A 6,000-nucleotide genomic window follows, 5' to 3' on the forward strand; every position below is an offset into this window, starting at 1 on the left:
CAGAATCCAACTGCACGGGAACCGAGACACCTTGCATCGATCACACTTCTCGCTTTTTGTTGTAGAGCACTCGCACTTGACTTTTGCGGAGGCGCAGGAGAAGCATGGAAGCATTAATTCCTGTTCAAGTTGGATCAGCTTAGGAAAAAGAGAGTGACGGTTAGAACTTACTGAAGAAAGAGTCCGGCCGCTCTCGAGAACATCTCGAAGCGAAAAAGCGTCTGCCTCAGGAACGTTGAAGCGGAGCGGGACATCTAAGATAGGAATTAGAAACAAGAAAATGTTAGAAACTGGAAAGATAACTTACTATCGGCGTCGAGACCTTGCGGATGCTTTTGGGTTTGCGAATGCTGAAAAAGTAATGACTTAGAAAAGAAAAGAAGTAATGAGTATAAAACGGAGACTTACGATGTCAAATCGGCGATTGGAAAACCATTTCGAAGGCTTCGGAACGTAGGGAGATGGCGATTTAGGCCTAGCCTTGCCTTTCCCCTTATCCTTTCGAACCTCGGGGACCTTACCAGCTGCAGGTGTCTTCGAAGGTTCTTGCTTGACCTTCAGGAGGGTACCGGTTGAACTGCGCGTAGTGCGAGGGCCGGAGGACAAAGTCGACGAACTGGCTACTGGAGGGATCTCGACCTTCTTGATTTTCGACAAATCGGAGGGCGGAATCTATTCCAATTATTAGAATAGTAAGAAACAGAAAAGAATAAGAGACTTACCAGAGAACGTGCCGGCTTAGGCAAAGGCTTAGGGAGCGGACGTTGGGATATGACCACCTCCAGTTGCTTTTTCGAAGGCGGAGGGGGATCTTTCTTTGACAGGCTGGTAAGCGGCTACGAAGATATTGTTTAGCCTTGAGAAAGAAGGAAAATATTAAGTGAACTTACTTCTGGGGAAGGAGAAGGTTTCAGGTCCTCTTCAGACTCGATTTCGTCTTCCTCTTCCTCAGAAGAGACTACTGCCTTGGATCTCTTCGACGTTGGCTATAGAATGGTTAGAAGAAGTCTAAGAGTGGAAATGACGGCTTACCTTGCGCATAGCGGTCTGTTTGAGACGTTTCGCCGGGGGATCGTCGACGATTTCGACTTCAGAGGAAGAGGCCTTCTTGTCGTTCTCTTCAGACCGGCGTCGTTTTGAAGACATCATGTGGACCATTCGGTATCCGGGATGCCAGGGAGAGTAAGGGCGAAGTTCAAGATCGGGGAGAACGTCGTATAGAAAGTTGACGGAAGGCGCAGCCTTAAAGTTATGTTGAGGCTACGGAAGACAGTTAGTATCGAAGACAAAAGAAAGGAAATATGGAACGCACAAGGTTATATGTCGCCCAAGTGGCGAGTTCATCAGCAGAAAGCACCCAGAAAGCTTCGTAACGTTGAGAATTCGCTATCCTTGAGGCAGCAGAAAGGATCGATCCCACTGCAGGAGGGAAGCTTCGATGAAACGAAAACTTGCGGAATTCGAAAGCCAAGCGTTCCTAGAGTGCGAAACGCGTCAGAAATGAAACAGAAAAGAATAGACAGGAAAATAACACGTACCAGCTCTGTTCCGCAATGCTTGAGAGCACAGAGGAGGAGTCCGTCGCGTGAAAGTTCTTCAGAGGGAGGAAACGTGATTGCGTCGCTGAATGTGCGGTGTATTGTGAACATGGCCTCATTGAAGGACGAAAGATTGCTGAGCGCCGCTGGCGAAAGGCCCGAAAGCGACGAAGAGGAAGACATGGTAGAAAAAGGGAGGGAGGAGAGTTGGAAAACGAACCCTTGAACCTTGAAAATATAAAAGGGGCGATCAGCAAACCCCGAATTGACTTAGAAATATTTTGAACATACCTCTCGCGGAAGTAGTGGAGTGGGAAAGTTCTAAATAAGGAAACCTTAGCTACAGATCTCGAAAACGAGTTGATGGCTAACTCGCTAGTGCATAATCAATTCAATTTGATATCGATAACGCTTCTAAGCGAGATATATGAAGGAACCGATTGATGTGGGGACTTAGAGTCCTCGGGAAAGAAATTTTGGACTTCGAGGAGGTCTAATCAACCAAAGAACATTGCGAAACAGGTCGTAGACATTGCGGATTGACTCCGGACAAAGATAATATGGACTGAGGACAGTCCTTTCTTTTGTTAGGGGGAGATATCGCGGATATAATCTACTAGTACCTAAATAAACGCATTTTTAACATTTTTATATATAATATAATCAAAAATGGGAACATAATATGAGGATTAGAGCAAGCCCAAGCTGCTAGTCAAAGCACGGGTCTATTTGCGGGTTATCCGAAGTACAGAAAGTACGAAACACCCTATAGATGAGAGTCTTCGACGTTCCGAAACCTGTAGGAACTGATGAAGCAGCCTTTAAAAACCTTCGTTCATTTGGATAGGCCTCGTCTCACTCACAATTACCTGTAGCAAACATGGGGACACTTGATTTTACTATCAATTTATTGATTTCTTCGATATTGGTTGAAAAGACGGAAACAACTCTTAGAAGTACATCTGGAAGTAACAATCGGACGGATGTAACTATCTAAAGTCCACTTCGGACTTAAGGAACAGAAACAATGCCGGTGGCTGTAACTTACAGCTGGAAACAAGAAAAGGGGCGGATGTCGACGATGTCCGGTCAGAAAGGACATTCTACCAGGAAAGAACCATTAGGAACGATCCCTGGAATGTAGATCGAGCAGTTTTGGACTATTCCAGATCGGATAGAACAAGAGAGAACAAGGGAGCACATGGGGACTCGCCTTGGAAACAAAAAGGGGTCAGGATGTATCCACATGCAAATGTCAAAGATATCCGACTCGGAACAGGAATAAAGAAAATATGAGGAAAAGGAATAAGGAATACTATATTCTGGACAGTTTGATATCTAATTGACGTATACTATACCTGATTAAGGGTACTTTGGTATCTCTGAAAGGGATTTCTCTATATTTTCGACTTTTTATCATATCTTCGACGTTTGATTATTATTTATTCGAAAAGGCGTATATAAGGAAGGGTGGTAGCAGCAGTATTTCCCCAGTAACCTACGACAGAAGCCTAAGTGCTTTCACTAGGGGACTCTGGCTCATACTTTGCCCCACTTCTTCGAAGTTGGTGTTTGTATTTGGAAAAGATTAGATTTGAACTTTGAATTTGATTTGAAATTGTTGCCACTTTGGTACTTGGAAACTTTGAACTTGTAGAGTCACTTTGACTCGAATTTGAATTGAATTTGATAGTTCTATTTGAACTTAGAAAGAATTGAACACCTCCTCGAAGTAGTGAACTTCGTAGAAAGCCTTTGTCATTTTGACTTGTGAACACAGAATTTGAATTTGTTTTGAACCATATAAAGCCCCACCCTTGAAGTCTTATCTTAGAGTTCTCAGTAAACCTTGCTGAGAGCGTCCATTGATACCGACCTCCACAAATCAACTACGCTAATTGCTAGTGTTGGGTTTGGTTTTGCGCACTTCGTGCTTGGAGTGTGTTTTGCTGCACCTAGTAGTAGTTTTTTAGTGCCGTTACTGTAGCTACGAATCCATGCAGAGTCTTATCACTAGGGACTGCTACATGTGCAGAATCTTGTCTATGGAGCTTTTCCATATTCGAATCATATGTTTTGGACCAATCTGGACCATTCTTCATTCTTGTTTCAGCATGTAGAATGGACCTACATAGGCGTACCATATGGTATTTCCTGCCTACGGACCTTATCCTGCATTTTGACGTTATCAAATCATATGGACTTTGTGTGTCCAAGTAGTTCCAACATATGGATCCAGAGTTCCGAATCGCCGTAGCACATGAACAGTGCGGACTCCGAGATCCATTGTTCATTCCTGCCTGGTTCCTAGGTACTCTATCTGTGATCTGGTATCTGTATTCCTGTCTTTTTGTCTTTTCCTCAGATCAGGACTCGATCTAGAGTCATATCAAATTTCTCCTAGTCTGCATGGTCCTATATCCAATTTTTTGTCAACTAAATCCCCCATAGAAGTAGGTACTCCTAGTATGAAGGTCTTTAGACTTCGTTAAGTTCTGCTATGACCGGTTCTGTGAAGACTACAAGTCTCCTAATAGTACAATCCCTTGATATGCCAGTGCATAGTAGAATGTAGAGAGTAGAACTCGGTGAATTACCACTTAAGTCCTCTGCTCATAGCGTTCTACAGGTTTCGAACAGTCATACAGTTTTCTGACACAATCTACGGCTCTCTCTAACTGGTCTAGCTGCGCCTATGGCACATTCTACTAGCGGCACTAGCTTTAACTAGCAATTTGGGCTCACTCTAGTTCTTAATACGATAAATATCGCTCCATAGCACTGTTTAAAGTGCAAAAAGAACCTTGTAGCATAGTCAACTAAGTCGCATTATCGCCGCATTTGCACACTTACCAGCGCTTTGACCAGCATTCAATCACAGCCACCCGCAATTTGCCACATGCGTTTTAAACAAAAGTATATCGCCAAAATCGCCAAACAACGCCAATTTTCACGTTTAACCATGAAAATCGAATTTCCCCCAGCCCGGACTTTGACAGAATAACATTGAGGAAGACCCTAAAGGTGTTGGCTATTTTTTCTATGGTTTAAAGCACATTTTCAGCACAACATACATCAATTTAGCTGTTTTTATTCCAAAATTTGCCCTTTTCCATAATCCTGGGTACAGTTTGCAAATAAATCACAACAGCTACAACACCACTCAGCATGAAGGATAATTTTAGCCTCAAGAAGGGGGTAATATCATGAACTGTCCACTTTCCAAGACTCAAAGGAAGCCTAAAAATCAATTTGCTGGGCATCTGGACATTCTAGCTAATTTCCATATTCCCTAGCCCTGCATAGTCCACAGTCCACAGTTTATTTCACAGTCCACAGTTCTGCGCAGTTCACAGTCCTGACTCCTGCACAGTTCACAGTAACTGCACAGTCACTCATAGCTTTGCACAGTTATCTCCATGTAGATAGCCTAGTAGTATATAAAGCCCAAGTAACCAGCTGTATCCCTAGCCTTGTAATTTTATAACCTTCTGTTCTGTCTGTTTTTCTGTCTGTCTGTTTCTTTTTCTCTCTCCAGTTGAGCCTTAGCTCCTGTCCAGCCTTCTCCAGCCTTATTCCAGTGCCCTTAGTGGATTTTATAGCCTGCTTTAAGCCTATTGAACCTCTCCCTCAGTATTGTTTTGTAAGTATTTACCTTAGAATAACTCTTGTCACTCCAGCAGTCACCCTTGTTTATTGTTTAGCTTGTTTGAGTTGAACAGTTTGTGACAATATATCTCTTCAGATTTACCCATATTATTATTATGAAACAGAAAATATTCTATATCTCATTAAAATTGGTGTGCAGGCACAACAGCAGGACTCAGCTCTAGCACTCATATATCTCTTTAGATTTATTACAACTCAGAAGGACTATGTGATGCAATATTACTAGGCACATGAAAGCTCATCTCAGAGTAGGAAGGTATGTTGTTGACAGAGCTTAACCCTAAACGTGCATATACAATGATCACAGTTGGTGCTATACCCTGCAAAGAAATATGTCAGAGCTGCTGAAGGTTAAAAAGGTGCAAATCTACCTACAGCTGCAAGGAAAACAAGAGGTAAAGGATCCATAGGAATATGATGTACAGGGAATCCATTTATAATACTCAGGTGTATGATGATTGCAAGGGGATAAAGCATCCCAGATTCAAGACTGTCATATGTAAATTGTAAGTGCAGGTGGGTATCAGGGATGGAAACAACCAACATGATTTTGATTACAAACACTAGCCTTGGATTGATACTGCCCTTGAATGCTTGAATAGGACAGCTGATCCACCATATCCGTCCAGCTTAAAGAAAGTCATGTAAGTAGAATTTGATGCATGGATACTACAACTACAAACCACTCACCTGTCAATACTGTGAACACCAAATTACACACTGCACTCAAAATTTGACACACAAACTGAATGGTTTGGCCTGTTTCAACCAAGACAATGTTTGATTCAATTCT

This window comes from Marasmius oreades, chromosome 5 (assembly GCF_018924745.1).
Source record: "Marasmius oreades isolate 03SP1 chromosome 5, whole genome shotgun sequence".
Taxonomy (NCBI): Eukaryota; Fungi; Basidiomycota; class Agaricomycetes; order Agaricales; family Marasmiaceae; genus Marasmius; species Marasmius oreades.